The 20,081-nt window shown below is 37.4% G+C and overlaps 1 non-coding gene across 1 annotated transcript; it reads right to left on the reverse strand.

Annotated features, from left to right (window-relative positions):
* Positions 1-8,882: 8,882 nt before the first annotated feature.
* Positions 8,883-8,987, reverse strand: LOC111910965 (U6 spliceosomal RNA). The gene has a single exon (XR_002856695.1). It is a non-coding gene; the product is annotated as a U6 spliceosomal RNA (small nuclear RNA).
* Between the last annotated feature and the right edge of the window lie 11,094 nt (positions 8,988-20,081).

Below are 20,081 nucleotides of genomic sequence, written 5' to 3' on the forward strand. Positions count from 1 at the left end.
TTCTGGAAGAAGTTTCATGAGGAGTTGGGTAGTAGACTGCATTTTAGTACCGCATATCATCCCCAGACAGACAGTCAGAGTGAGCGGACGATTCAGACGCTCGAGGACATGCTCCGAGCATGTGTGTTGGATTTCGGGGGTAGCTGGGATGCATATTTGCCCTTGGCAGAGTTTTCCTACAACAAAAGCTATCATTCGAGCATTGGTATGCCACCCTTTGAGCTGTTGTATGGTAGGAGGTGTCGGACCCCCATTTGTTGGGGAGAGGTTGGTCAGCGGGTGATAGGCAGTACAGAGATCGTGCTTCAGACGACAGAGCAGATCCAACAGGTCAGACAGAGGTTGTTGACCGCTCAGTGTCGTCAGAAGAGTTATGCAGAAAGACGTCGGTCCGAGCTTGAGTTTCAGGTTGGCGACCTTGTACTCCTGAAGGTCTCTCCTTGGAAAGGAGTGATTCGATTCAGGATGAGGGGAAAGTTGGTGCCCCGATATATTGGTCCTTTCCGAGTGATCGCGAGGATAGGCCGGGTAGCCTATCGTTTGGATTTGCCAGCAAAGTTGGGGCAGATTCACGACACTTTTCATGTGTCGCAGCTGAGGAAATGTATAGCCGACGAGTCGGCAGTGGTTCCATTAGAAGATATTCAGGTGGATGCGAGCCTGAATTATGCTGAGAGACCAGTGGCCATCAGAGATCGGAAAATCAAGGTTCTGAGGAACAAGGAGGTACCCCTGGTTTTGGTTCAGTGGCAGCATCGGAAGGGGTCCGATATGACTTGGGAACCGAAGCGTGAGATGCGTGAGCAACATCCAGAGTTATTTGCAGAGCGAGACTTCGAGGGCGAAGTCTAGTTCTAGTGGGGGAGAATTGTAACAGCCCGGATTCCCAGGTATTATTTATTCATATATTTTTGGTGTTTTGCGAGGAGACTCGGCGAGTTGGAGCCTAGACTCACCGAGTATGATCGCGGATTTCGACGCGGGTTCGCGCCTGGACTCGGCGAGTCCGCGCTGTTTAATGAAACCCTAATTTCCCGGCCTTGAGCCCTATTTAAAGGACCTTAAACCCCTCCATTGTGGCTACCTTCGACCTTGAGAGCACTAGAGCAGCTGAGAGTTCTTGTGAGTTAGATAAGAGGCCATTATTCATCATTATTGTGTGTATTTGCAAGAAAGGAAGAGGAAGGCCAAATTAGGAGAGTTGGGGAGCTTGGATCTACTCCCATTTCAGCAGAAGAAGCTATTTGAGGTAACATTTAGAGCTAATACTCGTGTTTTTCTTGATATGGTCAAATCTAGGGTTTCTTCATGCCTTGTTTGCCTTGTATTTGGAGTGTGAGAGGTCCCATGGGGATATGGTACCTAGAGTTGGACCTTAGTAGGTCTAGAGAGTCCCTAATGCCATGCTTTATGCCTTTTCTTTTGAGTTGGAGACTTAGGTGACCATTTTAGAGGTCATTTCTTCAAAAGAAGCCTTGTAGGCGTTGCATGGTAGCCAAGATTGTGACTTTACGTGATGAATGTGCTTGGGATGGCCAGATCTATGAGTTGTTGGAACGGATCTGACCTCAGAAGCGAGTTTGACTTGATGCATGGCATGGACTCGCCGAGTCCGAAGGACAAACTCGGCGAGTAGCATGAAGATTGTCCTTAACCACTCAGCGAGTGGTCTTGCCGAGTTAAGGGTTGACTCAGTGAGTCAGGAAGAGTTAGAGAGGGTTGACAGGTGGACTGAGTCGAGCTGGAACTCGCCGAGTTATTCTTGAGACTCAGCGAGTTGAGTCGTGGTGGCCCCGCAATTCATGCCAGGTGGAACTCGTCGAGTCGGGAGAGTACTCGACGTGTCAAAAGAGGTTCCCACGGAGTCAGTGAACACGTATAGACTCGCCTAGTCGCTCTAGTGCACTCGCCGAGTCCGGTCAAAGTTGACCGTTGACCAGAGTTGACCAGTGTTGACTAGATGAGGGTAGTCAACATTAGTTGAGAAAGTGTTAATTAGAGGTATATTGTGTTATAGGAGGATTATAGCTCGGAGGATCGAGCGCGAGTGATTTCCGGGATTTGCGAGTTATCGAGATACGCGAGGTGAGTCTTTTCACTATACTCTACCCTGAGTAGGTAATCAGAGTTATGTGACAGAGTATTTTTATGCTATATGTATGTTATGTGTTGTACTGCATTATTTCTATGTGATTTATGTTGTGCATGTTTATAGAGTTGGAACCGGAAGGTTCCCAGAGTTAGAACCAGTGGGTTCACAAAGTAGGGTCTACGGACCCATAGAGTTATAGCCTCCAGTGGCTAATATGTGTTATGTGTGGTATTTTGGGGAACTCACTAAGCTTTGTGCTTACAGTGTTAGTGTTGTTTGTTTCAGGTACTAGTGATGACCGTGGGAAGGCGCCGGCTTGATCTGTACACACGCATGGGATTTTTATATATGTGATCTTGGAATTTATGTATGATGTGGATTGGAGTCTTGAAACATTGATGTTTTTATGAAAATTAAATGAAAATGTTTATGCGAAAAATTATTTTGAAATTCACGGTGTTATAGTGGTGAGGACAAAAACTGCTCTTTTGCTTTATTCCCGACGTAGGACCGAAACTACCCTTCCGGTTCCTTGAGTCTTCTTGTGATTTGTGCTTCCTTTCTATCCTTATAAAGTCAGGATTTTGGGAATTCCAAAACTGTTTTCTTTCTGAGAGATTCTTCTTGTATCTCAGATTTCTTTGATGCTTTCTATCAGCCACTTGTTTTGGATTTCTGTGAATGTTGGCCTTTCTTTTCGAAGTATGAGCACAACATTCACTTTTTGCCGAAGAGGTATCACTAGTGGTTTGCATCGGTTCGTCCAATAGGGGTTTAGTGCCACTTGTGCTCGGCACATCATACTTTGTAGGCTCATTTAGTGGTTCAGGTATGTATCTACCTTTCACTCTCCATGAAGTTTTCTTAGAAAGACCCTTCGTCTCATCAGCGTTGTCTATTGGGGCCGACCAGAAAAATTCGTCACATCCTCCAGCATTGTCTTCTTCTACCATAGCTGTTAACTCTACAGTTTGATGTGGAGTGACACCTGGTACTGTGTAGACTTGGTTTGGAGTTGTTTGTACCTTTTGGTATACAACAACTTTGGATTTGAGAACATTGGTTTTGTCGGTAGACGAACGAGCAAACTCAACAGAGTTTTAAGAAATTAGGTTCTTGTGTGACTTAGGTTCTGTTTTGGCAAATTCAGAACAATCCACGAAATCCTATACAGAGATTTCACTCAGATCATCATCCTCATTAAGTTCAGATGTGTTTTCAACATCAATTTTATTTTCTGAACTTAACTTGGCCTTCAAAGAGTCAAATTTTTGTACAGTTTCGGTTCTCAATTTCAATCTATCATTTTCGTCTAACAGATTTTTGAGCATGTCCTTGTGATCTTTGGACTTTATGTAGGATTCAAATTTGTCCAGACCTATTTTATACGCTGGAGAGACTTCGTCAGAAGATACAACGCTTTCACAGTTGTAGGCTTCAACATCGATTTCATCCTCCTTTAATTCAAGGGAGGGTAAAATCATGTGATGTGTCTTCTTTCCTATTTCACAATCAAGATGCAACTGAGTGATGTTAAAATAGAGTCTCCTAGCAATTAAACAAAACACATTTTGCTGTTTAAGAAGTTTAAGATTGTCTCTTTTCAAATAAATAGAATCATCCTTAGATCTAATTAACTCCTTTTCCTTTTGGTCGATCCACATCCTTCGTTCCTCACTCTTTGAAGAAATCCTGCTGATTTGATCAGTTAGGTTAGAATTTGTGACACGGGTTTGGGTGAGACTGCTACTTATGCTCGAGAATTTTGACTTTAAGTTACTTAATTGCTTTTCATAATTAGTAACAGGTATTTTTAGAGAAGCAAGAATATTTTGTACCTTTTTGATCAACTCATCACATTCGTTGATCTGAGCACTGACAGGCTTGGCAGCAAAACACCTATCATGTCGCTCCTTTTCATCTTCAATTACCCCATCGGTTGTGTATCCTCTCATTTGGGACACACCTTCGGTCACCACAAAGCACCTTCCTGTTGCATGTTCTTCTTTTGCCAGCATAGCCTTTCCATGAGTGGGCTTCCTGACTTCCTCATCCTCAGAATCGGTGGACCAGACCTCCACACTACCAAATTCATCTCTGTTGTCTATATCCTACAAAATTAAAGCATTCATTGTAGTATTGTTAGCAGCATACTTTCTTTTCTTTATTTCCTCCAGTCTTCTTAGGAGGCTCGCTTCCTCATCTTCTTCATTCGTCTTCTCTTCTTTCTTTCTCAGCATACAGTCTTTAGCAAAATGATTCTTGCCTGCATAGTAATGACAGTCGAATCCTGAGTCTCCTCCAACTTTTTCTTCCTTCTTTGACTCTTCATACTTTGACCCCATCTTCGGTTTCTCCTTGATCCTTTCGGCGCTATAACTACCCTACCAGTTTCGGTTCTTGTTGGCTGGGAATTTCTTCTTAATGAATTTTCTAGGATTAGACACCATCATGGTGTGTTCTTCACCGGTTAGATCATAATTTGCAAGATCTAATTCCTCTTCTTCTTCAATCGAACTTTTTCCTTTAGAGACAAGAGCTAAAGAACCCAGACTGGAAACCACATTCGTTTCCTTAGATAGAGCACTCTCATAGGATTTCAAAATACCCACGAGTTTTGCCAGAGAATACAACTTGAACTGTTCATGAGCTCTAACTGTTGACACAACAGCCATCCATTCGGGTTTGAGGCCATTCATGAAAGTAACCTTTTGTTCGATGACTTTCCTTTCAATCCCATGTTTTATCATCTTACTTAAAAGATGATTGAAGCAATCAAAAGTTTGAACAAGTTTCTCTTCAGGCTTCTGCTTAAAGTCACCAAATTCAGACAACAAGAGAGTTTGGATTGAATGTTCCAAATCTTCGTCGGTGGAATATAATTCTTTCAATATATCCCAAATCTCTTTAGTTGTAGTACAAGAACTCACTAAACGAAATGTACCCGACTGTAGTGCAAACCTTATCATCCTCAGGGCCTTAATGTTGCATTGAAACTTCTCCTTCTCATCCTGAGGAATATCTTTGACATAATTGACAAGCTGATTGTACTCTTTCTGGGTTTTAACAATCTTAGATGTGCTTGAGTGAGCGAATGGGCCTGCAGTAATCGCTTCCCAAATTAAGTATCCATTATCCTCCGATCCAATCACGTAATCTTCAAAGTGATGCGTCCAAACTTCATGGTCTTGTGTATACAAGATTGGTATTCTTGTTGTAGACCCTATGCTTTTGGAGATATTGATTGGATTAGTTTGTGAATCATCCATGGACATTGTAAAGACTTTTGATCGATAACCAATAAAAGACCAGACTTGTAATATATCGTTAGGGTTAGATCAACATTTAATGAGATACATCAATATAGAGTGACGGCTCAATAAATATCAATCAATGCGGAATTAAAACCCTAATAACTTCTTCGACAGAAGAGATGTGTATGAATTACACAGTCTACCGCTCTGATACCTATTGATGAGTTAAAACTCTAGATCGATTAGATCTTTCACATGTATGAATATTGAAATCAAATAAGTCAAGAACAGTAAAAGAATGAACACAGAATAGAATCAAATGTATGCTTATGATTCAAAATAAAGTCACACCTCAGCAGAGCTCGATGAAGAACTTCCGCTGTAGAGGCGATCTAGGGTTTACAAAACTTTGGAGAAAATAAACAATGAAAAAATGCCTTCTAAGACTGCATGCATGTAGCTTATATACTAAACCCTAGTACAAAAATATGCATGGTTGGACAGGCCCAATACGGCAATCAAACTGGGCTAAGGACCGAGCCCATGACACAATCGAACAGACCCAACAATACTTATGAAATCACCAATATTATATATGTTGATCGCTTTCAAAATAACTTGTATTCTCAGGTAATCGTTAAGTAGGAAGATTTTTTTAAGTATGTATGGATTTATTTTGTGTAACATCACTCATCGTACTATTCATCTTTGAATTTATGTAATTTATAACAATGTACTTGATGTGAAAAATGCTGGTTGTTATATTTAATATTGGTGATGAATGTGTTATGTTTCATGTATATTCATTGTGATGATAATTCAGTTGTTAGTCACACGGGCCCCGGGGCGTTTCCGTCGTCTGGTTCGGGGGTGTGACAAATGCACTAAGATGTCCTTAGAGTTTGAATTGTGATATGGTCTCACAATCATTAAGATGATCATAAAACATGATACTAAAGTACTCTCCCATCTTTCCAGATTTGAGAAACATTTATCTTTCTGTCAAATTTGATTCTACTCATTCGTCCTGCCGTACATCAAAACTTTTACAATGCTTCAGAATTATACTTAAACTTGTAAGTATAACCATATTTAATAAACTTTAGTAAATTTTGACGAACAGTCTTGTCAATCTTTGTGGTGGACTTTACCAGCACACAACCAAATGTACCCGATCCCTTTGTCCTTCACTTGACTCACATATACATGTGCACAAGGAATTAGTCTTAATTTTCCAAAGATGAAAAGTTTCATTCAATATACAACATGCATGATTCCAAGTTTCGGTCCTATTGAAAACTTGGGTGATGAGAATCTTACTTTATTTGGAAAATTTAGACATTACCACAAATGAAAGAATCAAATTCATATTACCATTATTGCTAGAAACATACAAACATCAATTTTCCATAAATGCCATTGCAAGGAGATATATAATAAAACAAAATTTTATTTATATATTAAAATGTGGAAAAAAAACTTATTCCTTACAATGCAACTTTAAATGAAAACTATGCTATTACATATTTCTTAGCAATTTATCATGACTCCTAAGTAGTAGCTCAAGAATCCGATCTTCGAACCATGCGATTGAAATCCATCTTCGCGATCAGATTCAACATACTCTTCCTTTAAGTTTCCTTCCCTTTGCTTGATCCTGCCAAACATCAAAATGTAACCTAGTCACATTTTGTATTAAGAATCATCAATTAGGAACTTAACAGAGTTAGATAGTGGACTTTACCCGAAGTAGAGTCAAAATTTTTTATTCTTCCTTCTCTTAGATCTTTTAGGTAGCCAGGGAAACTTCGTAACCAATGCCCCTTCTCTTGACAACAGAAACATATGGACCCTTTGGGAATGGTACACGGGTCTATCTCAGATTTAGCCTTTCTCTTTACCATTTGGTCAACGGAGTTGACTATGGCCGATCCCTTTCCATTGGGAAGAGAAAGCTTTTCTGGATTTCAAATGTTACCATTGTCAATGTCCATGGAAGTTTGGGAAGTCGATCTTCCATTCAAATTTGCTTTACAGGTGCTCCAAATGATTGTTAATTCAGCAACATCAAGCAAATAGGTAAGATCATTAAGGGTCATGTCATAGTCTGTTACATAGTAGTCCTTAAAGAACTCACTATGTGACTTAGAAAGTGATTGAAGAACCTAGTCAACAACCAACTTCCTCAAGACTTTGACACCCAACTCTCCCGACCTGTCAATATGTGACTTTATCTCCAAGATGTGAGCACACATAGACTTTTCTTGCCAATAGGGATTGAGTGACCTTGAACTTTCCAAGAACTTGTGGGTTAGGGAGAATAATTGGAGGAGGTAGAAGAAGAGAAGTATGATTTCCATGATCCAACCATGGGACAACATCTTCATTAGGAAAGCTTCTTTCAAGAGATTTGGGAATATCATAGTTGTCTAAACCAGACATCTACAATGGGAGAAATTCAAGTTAGTTGATTTAAGTCCTTAATATGACGCCCAATATGAAATATTAAGGCTAGGACCCAACACAATATTTTATAACTTGGAAGAGGGATGTCGTAATCCAAGCTATAAAATATTTGAAGGTTGGCGAAAGAAGATTCACCAATTTCCACCATGAAAAAACGAAATAGAAATTAGGTTTTAACTGGTTTGAAACTCCTAGATCTTTTGAGATTCATTGAACTTTTCAATGGCATGTTTCAATCTCGATTGTGCCCTTTCAAGTTTGTGACGGGGATGCCGATGATTACTAACAAAGTGTGAATAACCATGCAAATAAACTTGGTACCCTTAATATTTATCACTTAATCGATGTGCTGGTTACCCACATGTGCTCCACCGATTCTATGATAAACATTAAGTTACCATTTTCCTACCTTGTTAAATCCAGGCTAGTGTGTCGGTTAACCATACGCGCTCCACTACCAACTTAAGCAAAGTGCAAAAGTGTAATTTTAATGAGTTAGCACCAAATTCACATTTTCCTAAAGTAACTAAGATTGGGAATTTATAAAATGTTTAGTTACTTTATATTTATCATTATACTTATAAAGATGGGAGAATTAGAGTCCTGTCAAACCCCTTCGGCTAACGACCCTCCACCAGTCAAGGAAGTGGTGGGTGAGAGTGGACACCCATTAAACTGCCATTTTATAGGCAGTAACCTTATACCCCCTTATAGACCGGCTTCGTGAATGAGGCCTACTAACAGTAAGACTGAGTTTGTTCTTATACATATATATAACTATTAACTATTAATATTATAATAGTATAAGGGTTGAATTTTAACTTTTAAAGTTCTAAAGATTTAACTTGGAATTAAAGTATTAATGAGGGGAGACTTTACAAATTCCAAAACTTGAGGGCAAGTTTTTAACAATTCAAAAAACTTTTCAATTCCATAACTTATGAGTTTAAAGTAGTTTTAATGAAAAAACTCTTCAAGTTTCATAACTTGAGGACAAGTTATGGAAGACTTTAAAACATTTAAAAATGAGACTCTTCATTTTTATAACTATTGGAAATCTTATGAGTTTTAAAAATCATAAACGTGACTTTTCATATATGCGTGTCATCCTTGCGCAGGGGCCATGCTAATCTTCTCTGTATCGTTCCAATTTTATCGGATGTCCCCGAAGGGACCGTGACTTTTCATATAACTTGAGGACAAGTTACAAAAACAGATATTATGAACAACTTTTAGATCAATTTGGATTGCAAACACATTATCACATAACTCTTCTATTAATCTAAACTAACTCATAACATTATCACATACCCCCACTAAACTAATACAAAACATGAATCTATTGACAATTATCTTTGAAATTTGATTAGCATGAACATTACCACATCAAAAATAGGTTTACAAGTTCAAAAACAACTTAGGCTAATGTTCCTAGTCCAATTCCAGCCAAAAACTCGAACATATGCTGTCAGGGGATCCAACTCGCCGAGTTGGATGAATTTTCACATGGACTCGTCGAGTCCATCAATGGACTCGTCGAGTCCATCAATGGACTCGTCGAGTCCCCTGTCCAGAGAGCAAAAAAATCCGATTTTTACAGCTTTTTTCAGCAAATTCCATCAAGTATAATTGAAAACAAGCCTAGGCTCTAATACCACTAAAAGGTTTTGATCTTCTAACACTCTTATGGTATACAAGCAACCCTATAAACCTTGGATCTATGTTTTCTCTATTATACATGCAATTATCATATATTCCAAGGTTTCATCCTAACTAGCATAATATGAAACAACTATACTACAAGAAACTAGTAGAATGACATACCTTTTGATGGAGGTTGAAGTCTTGAACCTTTAAGAGCCTAGTGCCCCATGTGTTGCACCTCAAATGGTTCACACAACACCAAGAACCCTTGGAATAACTTGAGAATAAGGATACTTGCACCAAATCGGTTTTGCCCTCTTGTGTACTCTACACTAGTCCCATTTCATGAACTAGAGACCTCTTTATATAGTGCGGAGAATTAGGGTTACATTCATGTAAATAGCTTTCGTCGTTGAAAACCGGGAAATATATTGAAAAATAGGCCTTGCGAGGGTAGAGCTTCAAACCAAAAAGAATAATTTCTCGGGCTCCCCGAGCACTTCGGGGCGTATTCCGGGCTTTAAAAATGTTATCGGGGCTTCAGGGCAATTTAAAATAGTGAAAATATTCAAAAGGGGGCCAAAAATGCCAAATTTGGGATTCTAGTCGGAAGATCTCGCAGCCTCCTTATTTATAGGCGAGGTCCGAAGGTCGGCTGAGAAGGAACCTGGCAGCGAAGCAGCTCGGTGGCATCAGCAACAAGGGACACGAGGCTGTTGCGTGGCTCGGACATGGCTCCTGCGAAACTCGGACACGCGAAGGGGCAGGTGGCGCAGCGAGGCGAGGCCACAACGCTAGCCATGCGAGACCGAGACAGCTGGAGAACAGGCGTCGGATCCGGACTCTGCCATGACTTCGGTGACGCACCTGCTTCGTGCGAGGTGACGTGGCCACTTCTTATCCATGCAAATTTCTCGAGAAATGCACCCAAATCTTCTAAAATCCTTAAGTTTCTCATACGGACTCCGTTTTTGACGTTCTTTATATGCACGCGTAGCTAAAATTATGTTCTACAACTTTCGTTTAGACTTTGTCGGCTAATTTTGGCTTTAATTTTAATATTATTATTTTTAACAGACCGGGACAGGAAAATCCGTTAAAAATTCATAACTTCTTCATCTGACGTCCGTTTTCGTCAGACTTTTTACCGTTTTACTACAAATGACTAGACCTTCAATTCTCGTTTAGGTTGTGTCGGCTAAAAATCACTCGATCTAAAATTCGAGTTTTTAGCTGTCTACTACTAATCCGGAAACTTAGAAAAATCATAACTCCCTCATACGAAGTCAAATTCAAACGGTCTTTATATGGAAGTTGATTATTTTCACGAGTTCTACAACTTTCATTTACATCACTAAGACTAAAAATTAGTTTATCAAAAACTAAATTTTTACGCGAAAAAGTATTTTCCAGATTTATCACGGATCTTCGTTTGGTCATAACTTCTTCGTTATAACTCGGATTTCGACGAGGTTTTCACCTAAATGTTTCTAACGAGATTCTCTGCAACATTAAATAATAAAATTTCACTTATTTCAAATTTTATATTTCGTTAAATTTCACTATTTGACTAGTAATTGGAATCTCATAAGACTTCCAATATTTTATGAGTGATTCTAAACATAGTTTTACTTCATTTCTAGTAAAAACTATCTGTTAGAACTCAATACTCAATTTTATTCACTATAAATAATAACAATACACGATTTCAGAATGTGTATGTTACAAATACCTCCTCCTTTTGAGGATTTCGTCCCCGAAATCACATTGATTAGAAAAAAATTGGGGATATTTCATTCTTATCTTATTCTTATATTCCCCCAATATAATTTGGGTCTCGATGGTGTTTTCCACTTGGCATGCACCAACTTCACTTCTTTATTACATAGATTAGTTGTTCGACGATCTCTTCTACTTAACTTATTATCCAGTTTCACCTCAGATAATAGAACCATTTCATCATAAACGTTTAAACATTTACGCAAATAACTTACATGAAATACATCATGTATACCTGATAAATCTTCAGGCAATCCCAAGCAATATGCTTGTTGACCAACTCTCTAGTAATTTTTGAAAAGTCCAACAAGTCTTGGACTCAATTTCCTTTTCTTCTCAAATTTTATAATGTCTATCCACATGGTTACTTTCAGTGTTACCCACTTGAAATTTTATGAATCGTCTCCTCCATTTCTGCACAGGACTGTTATCGATCCTGGGTTGTTTTCATTCTTTCACGTACAATTTGAATCCTATCAGTAGTGTCTTGAATCATTTCAGGACCACCAAGGATTTTCTGTTCTTCTTTACACCAATATAGTGGAGTGTGGCATTTGTCCCTATTACCACCGAACTCCAAGACACATGCACGAAGCATATCTTCTACAGTTTGGATTGTTCTTTCCGTCTGACCATCTTTCTGGGGATGATAGGCTATGCTAAAAACAACTCGAGGTTCCAATTCTCGTTGCATACTCGATCAAAAAGGAAGCGAGTATCATAATTGGAACTAATCATTAGTGACACACCATGTCTCGTCACAATTTCGCCTAAATAAATTTGTGCGCATTTCTCCATTGAAGCTGTTTCACATATGACGAGAAAATAGGCATTCTTAATCAGCCAGTCGATAATTATCCAAATGTTATCATTCACAGTTTTTTTCTCCTCTTTCAAGGTATCAACTGTATTATCCGGATAATTAGAATATGTCCTCGATATAATATATGAGTATTAAGAAAGAAATTTATTATTTTCACCCTAGACATAAATAGAATCCTCCTTTTTGATAGGGATGCTCATCATCTCTTCGTAGCACAAGAGTTCTGTGTGATTCTTTAACAATCGATCCATGTCGAGAATAATATCAAAGTTGGGCAAGAAGATAGGAATCAGGTCCGCAAGAAAATTATAACCTTTAATTCCTATGACATAATCTCAATAGACTTTATCAACAAGTAATGATACCCTTCCTACGGTATCTACATGAAATAATTGAACAATTGTGTATTAAGCAATTTGAAATGAATTCTCGAATTCTTCAGACACAAAAGAATCTGAGACAACAGAATCAAATCTGATTTGAATAGACTGAGGGTTGACGAGAAATGTACCAGTCATAACATTTAGGTACTACCATATTTCCTTTTTGGTATTCTAATATGTACTATTTTTAACTTTTGATTTACCAATTATTATTAAACTTTTCAAACTTCATAATTAATAGCGGTGATCAAACTTATACCCGCTTTTCATTTTCTATTGAACCTTCAATTCTAATTTTTGAGTTAAAACTCAATTCTCATTGCAGACTTCTGCTCCTTCATGGTTTATAAACTAAACCCAAGAGAAAATCTTTACTTTTATTATAACTATAATTCTAATGGTCATATTCCAATGACTTTCAATTGCATAACGCAAGAAACATACGATAAACCAAACTCTCATCTCTAACCTTCCTTCATGTTCTAATGTAATATAATTACATTCTAGCATGTAGCACTTCATACTACAAAATTCTTTACTATAACGTTGATCGCGATACTTCTATTGATCGCATCGATTATCTTTCATTTCAATTTTCTAGATTAAATCGGATGTTACATTGATCTTGGTTCTCTGAACCATGTAATACATTCGTCTATGTCGGACTCGGTTTGATATGACCACTAGGGTCGGATAAACAATCATTCTCTATGTCATTACCGAAACAATGGTAACGATATACATGAATAAGACGGAATCAATTACTAGCTCCTTGGTAACCTTGTGACTTTCCCTGGTCCAAGTGTGAGTCCTGTGCTTCCAGTAGTATAGGCCTCTACTACTATTCACAGCTACTCATACTCGTCCCAAGTATTGTCTCGCGGTTGCCAAGTTACTACTCAAAAGTTTTCACAAAGTGACTTATCACACATGAATGTGTTCAAACAAGTACATACAACAATTTCCTCTAGACTCAATTAAGGATTTCACGTTTCTATCAAACATATCTTGGATTTCTTATATTCGCCTTCTAGGATTCGTCTCTTGCATATGCTTGATCTAGCATATTTTAATACTTTTCTTAGGTTAATAGGAATCTCACTTCCAAATTCTTCGTATAAATTCTTTCTCGGGTAGTGTCTACTCTGCAAGAGATGCAATACCTAAATTTACTCTTGTAGCAAGAAGACAAAGGGTTTCCAATTACCTGCATCATCTCTTAACTTATATAATTCACTATGCACATTTGTTTATTTCATTATTCTTCCTTGTCATCGTCTTTCATGTATATGATTAAGTCTTCTTCTCTTGTTTGTATCTTTTATGTCTACTTCATAGGAGTCTGTCCTAGGAAGTCTGCATTATAGCTGCATCTCAACAAGTTCTACTAGTTTCAACTTGATTCTCTGTCATTTCTGACTACTACATCTCTTCTCATACGATACTATGAGTGCATTGCTTTTTCAACTAAGCATTCTATCTTACTTAAATAAGTAAGTTACTTAACCATTTACCATGAAATGACTCAATTCACCATCCTAATCTTGTATGTTAAAGTCGGCTTAATACACTATGGAACTTCCATAAGGATGTGATAGAAGTTAGTCATCACTCAGTATTAATAAATACTAAGTCTGAACATTCTTATACGGTTACTATTTAAATTGTATACTATATCACATAGTCTAGACAAAGTCTTGGCCTATTGAGTCTGAAAACTTCATTAGCCTTTCCTTTGATCTTCATTTAATTCTTCTAAATCTCGCACAACATATTTTACGATACTGTCGATGTATTGATCACCATCTTCGGTTCTTACGACTCTATAAACAATCACTACTTCATTCTGGATAGCGGTGGAACAAGTTCGTGGATTTGCACCAATAGCACTCTATAGGTATTAATACACTATTTACGATAACACCTCATAAATGTTATTTTATGATTTCTCTCGATCGTTTATCAACAATTTTATCGATGTCGACTATCATAAGTCTCTTTATCACTTCACGTATATTTTAATACGGAAATTCTTAGAATTATGAATATAAAATTTTCTTTACTAAACCAAGGTCGGCAACAGACCTTAAACTTTCTCAAATAATAACACATAATAGAATATCAGGCATATCTCCTCTCTATATTCATTTATCATTTAGCACATAATAGAATATAAGGCATATCTCCTCTTAATATTCTTGTGCTTGCCTCCATTAGGTATTCAACCTAAAATATACCAGATACATATCGTATCATCTTTACTTAATAATTCTTGTTTAACTTTAGAAATTCTTAAAATTTCTAGTTCACTTAAACTAATTTTCTGAAAATTATGAAGTAACTTAATATCTTAGAATACTAGGGTTTATCACTACCCAATCCCCCACTTAAATATTTCCTATGGTTTGTATCAATATACTTATTATGAATCAGCTCATATATTGAACTTCCAATAGTTTAAGTCTAAATACCAATCTGTGGTATTTAGTTCACTTAAACCACTGCTCTGATACCATGATTGAAAGACCCCAACTTTCGTATTTATTAAAGACCGAAACTTTCATACTATTCTAACATTATTCTTAAGTTACTTCCTCAAAACATGCTACATGCATATTTATAAAACAATATTTTATATAATTAAAGTGATTACAAAAGATTGGATACAAACCGACTAAGTTTTATTACATTTTATATCTACCCAGGAATCTACTATTCATATACATACTTGAACATTAAAATACAGAGAAATAGTATTAACTATTCTAAATCTTTCAGCAGTATAAAACTATATTTGATACTCATCACTTGCAATTGTTAAACATTGAGAGGGATAAGTGATAACGCTTAGTGAATTCAATAAATAGATACAACATAATCTTATGCCTTATATATATATATATATATATATATATATATATATATATATATATATATATATATATACCAATATGACAGAAGCAAAAGGGAATAAGAACAACAATAGCATATGCGTATCATATGTCAAGTTTTCAATATCAACTCAAGATTTGATTCAAAGATTCACGATCAATGAGACATAACGATTTCAATACTTGATATGCATCAATAAAGCTTTTGCCCAAATGGCACAGAAGACATATAATTTCTGATTAACATTTTGGTATATTTCAGGCTTATAGCCCTGTCTAACCATTTGCCAATACCATAGAATAGAGTTCATTCTCTTACGGAGTCATGCTCTACATGGTCAGAGGCTACATACCAGTCCTATCTAACCTTCAGCCAATGCCATAGAATAGAAGTCATTCTCTTACGAGACATTTTCTACATGGCCAGAGGCTACATACCAGTACCACCGTGAATCTAAGTCCTTTCACTGATCACAGAGTCAAAGGTATAATTTTGCTATAAAAATAGCGAATAAAAATAGCACGGGAAAATAACTTGGAATAATAACACTGAAAAGCACTTAACATATATAACACATAACATACAATTGTTCCTATATATTGAACTCACTTTAAAATAATTGGGGGTTAAAATAGTAATTTGAGCAGCACTTCAGCTCGATAAATAGCTTTCGTCGTTGAAAACCGGGAAATATATTGAAAAATAGGCCTTGCGAGGGTAGAGCTTCAAACCGAAAAGAATAATTTCTTGGGCACTTCGGGGCGTATTCCGGGCTTTAAAAATGTTACCAGGGCTTCGGGGCAATTTAAAATAGTGAAAATATTGAAAAAAGGGGCCAAAAATGCCAAATTTGGGATTCTAGTCGGAAGATCTCGCAGCCTCCTTATTTATAGGCGAGGTCCGAAGGTCGGCTGAGAAGGAACCAGGCAGCGAAGCAGCTCGGTGGCATCAGCAGCGAGGGACACGAGGCTGCTGCGTGGCTCGGACATGGCTCCTGCGAAACTCAGACACGCGAAGGGGCAGGTGGCGCTGTGAGGCGATGCCACGAGGCTAGCCATGCGAGACCGAGACAGCTGGAGAACACACGTCAGATCCGGACTCTGCCACGACTTCGGTGACGCGCCTACTTCGTGCGAGGCGACGTGGCCGCTTCTTATCCATGCAAATTTCTCGAGAAATGCACCCAAATCTTCTAAAATCCATAATGTTCTCATACGGACTCCGTTTTTGACGTTCTTTATATGCACGCGTAGCTAAAATTATGCTCTACAACTTTCGTTTAGACTTTGTCGGCTAATTTTGAATTTAATTTTAATATTATTATTTTTAACAGACATGGACATGAAAATCCGTTAAAAATTCATAACTTTTTCATCCGACGTCCGTTTTCGTAAGACTTTTTACCATTTTACTACAAATGACGAGATCTTCAATTCTCGTTTAGGTTGTGTAGGCTAAAAATCACTCGATCTAAAATTCGAGTTTTTAGCTATCTACTACTAATCCTAAAACTTAGAAAAATCATAACTCTCTCATACGAAGTCAGATTCAAACGGTCTTTATATGCAAGTTGATTATTTTCACGAGTTCTACAACTTTCATTTACATCACTAAGGCTAAAAATTAGTTTATAAAAAACTAAATTTTTACACGACAAAGTATTTTTCGGATTTATCACGGATCTTCGTTTGGTCATAACTTCTTCGTTATAACTCGGATTTCGACGAGGTTTTCGCATAAATGTTTCTAACGAGATTCTCTACAACATTAAATAATAAAATTTCACTTATTTCAAATTTTATATTTTCGCTAAATTTCACTATTTGACTATTAATTGGAATCTCATAAGACTTCCAATATTTTATGAGTGATTCTAAACATAGTTTTACTTCATTTCTAGTAAAAACTATCTGTTAGAACTCAATACTCAATTTTATTCACTTTAAATAATAACAATACACAATTTCAGAATGTGTATGTTCCAACATAGCAGCAAGTGAAGCGGTGAACGAGGCGATATGGATGAAGAAATTAATCAGAGACCTTCGAGTTGTACCAGCTATAAAGGAGCCTATGAAGATTTTTTGTGACAGCAATTGTGTGGTTGCCTTAGCCAAGGAGCCGAGAGATCATGGCAGATCTTGACACATTGACCGAAAATATCACTTCATAAGACACAAGATAAAAGAAGGACTCCACATGGAAAGAGGGTATCGTTAGAAGAGAACCCAGCAGATACCCTCACGAAGGGACTGACAAGGTTTAAGCATTTGCAGCATGCGAGTCGCATCGCGCTGAAGGACGATATTAGTTTTACTGATTAGATAGCTATTTCTGAAACTTGTAAAATGTAATTGACATTTGATGATTAAATAAAAATTGTTCTTTGTTTATGAGTAAAGTGTTACTATCTTGTGTTAATCGTTTACTATTGTTTCAACTTTGCATGTTTTGACTTCCAGAATAATTACTTTATTCAAACTCTCCATAGTCAAGACAGTCATGAATTGGGCTTGTAGATGTCTAATGTGTTTAGACATAGCAAAAGTTGCTGCAACATTCATGGGTGCTCATAAGTTTTGAGTATTGGATTAAACACACGCTCACTTGTATCACTTCATGGAATTTATCACGAGTGATCGTGAGACGGTAATATCATATAAGTCTTCAAAGCTAGAGACATGAGTTGTTGACTATGAATTGGTTGTACATTGATTGTACGAAAACGCATCAGTAACTCGATGTTATAAAATGTGCCTTTGTGTATGATTCAACAAGTAGTTAGTGCAAGCATATGAGTCGAAGTTTATCTGTTCCTTTTAGTCCTTGGGTATTAGAAGCGATATATGGGCCCCTCGATGATTTTGTTCTGACTTATGTGTAGGGCCCGATCAGAACCAAATTGATGTGTTCAGTTAACTTCTATGTCAAACAAATCAGAAATATGGAAACAAACTGTTGGACAATAAGTACGACGTTGTTCCACGTATTTTTCCAACTGATATCTTGAGAACAGAGGATTATATGATCACTTATCTAAAATGGCACTTCATAGTTCAACAAAGTTTTAAGAGCTATGATTGATGGTCGATTCCTGAAGTCATACTTGCAACTATAGTTATCAGACTTATCCAAGTGGGAGACTGTTGGATAAGGTGTACAAGTCCATAACTATATTTGGTATGTAGTTGACCCGACCCGACATGGTCCATTTAGGTTGCACTTCACTAGAACAATTTGTATGGATAGTCTTTTGAGAATAGTATATTTATGATTTATTAATATATTATAAGTTATAATATATTAATATGAAATCATATTGTTTAATTAGTATTGATAAAGAATTAATTTAGTGATAAAAAAGAAACTAATTAAATAGACTCTTATATATATAGAATGGGCCAATGCTCATTTAGGATGGGCTAAGCTTGCATTGAAGTCCATGGATAGTCCATGGAGCTTTTAACCCATGGATCCTATGGAAATGAAAGGTTATGGGTATTAGGGTTTACATGAATGTAACGCAAATTCTCCACACTATATAAAGAGGTCTCTAGTTCATGAAATGGGACTAGTGTATAGTACACAAGAGGGTTGCATGTACACCATTGATATGCTAGTTAGGATGAAATCCTTGGAAAATAAAAGTTTGCATGTATAATAGAGAAAACATAGATCCAAGGTTTCTAGGGTTGCATGTACACCATTCGAGTGTTATAATGCTCAAAACCCTTCACAAACCACCTCATACATCGTGGAAAATGGACAAAAACCTAGATCTAGCATGTTTGAACACAAAAGGAAGGAACTTAAGGAATTACAAGATTCCTAAAACAACACAAGATTAGGAGGGAGAGGTTTTCTAGATGAAACAATGAACCAAGACTACATTCTTCTTCTTCAAGTGGCTAAAAATCACCACAAAGAGCTCACAAGGTCAAACTAGAGGTCTGGGTTTTTTGGAGGGTGAAAGGGAGGTAATGAAGGCTGAGGGTATATACCCTAGCCCTCACTTCCCTTAATAGGGGCAGAAACCCCAAAATTAGGGTTAAGCACTAAGGTGGCCACCACATCATGACCATATTCTTGTCATGTCGTGGTATACATGATTAATACGTGTTTTATACAGCCATGGCCACGTCGTGATGTATCCTTCATCATGTCGTGGCCACCAGAAAACCCATATTTTCAACTTTAATTACCCAAAAACATAAATGAGTCATTTACTAGGATTAGGTGTTACAATTCTCCCCCTTTTGAACTAGATTTTGCCCTCAAAATCCTCAGCTGAAAATAGATCTCGACAATGCTTATGCATCTTCGCCTCGGACTCCCAAGTCCACTCTGAGCCCTTTCATGCTGCCATTGCACCTTGACCATAGGTACCACCTTGTTGCATAAGGCCTTCATCTTCATATTAGGAATTACCACTGGTTGCTCAATATAATTCAGGCGATCATCAACCTGAATATCATCCAACAGAACAACAATATACTTATCAGTTACACATTTTCTCAACTGGGAAACATGGAAAGTGTTGTGGATCCTACTAAGCTCCTTCGGCAGATCCAATCGGCATGCTAGTTTTCCCACTATATCCATAACTCGGAACGCAACAAAAAATCAAGGGCCTAGCATTCGCCTATTCTCGATGTGAATAATACCCTTCTACGGGGATACTTTGAAAAGTACCATATCCCCAAACTTAAACTCCAACTCAGAATGGTGTTGGTATGCATAGCTCTTCT

The sequence above is a fragment of the Lactuca sativa genome, chromosome 3 (genome assembly GCF_002870075.4).
Source record: "Lactuca sativa cultivar Salinas chromosome 3, Lsat_Salinas_v11, whole genome shotgun sequence".
Lineage (NCBI taxonomy): Eukaryota > Viridiplantae > Streptophyta > Magnoliopsida > Asterales > Asteraceae > Lactuca > Lactuca sativa.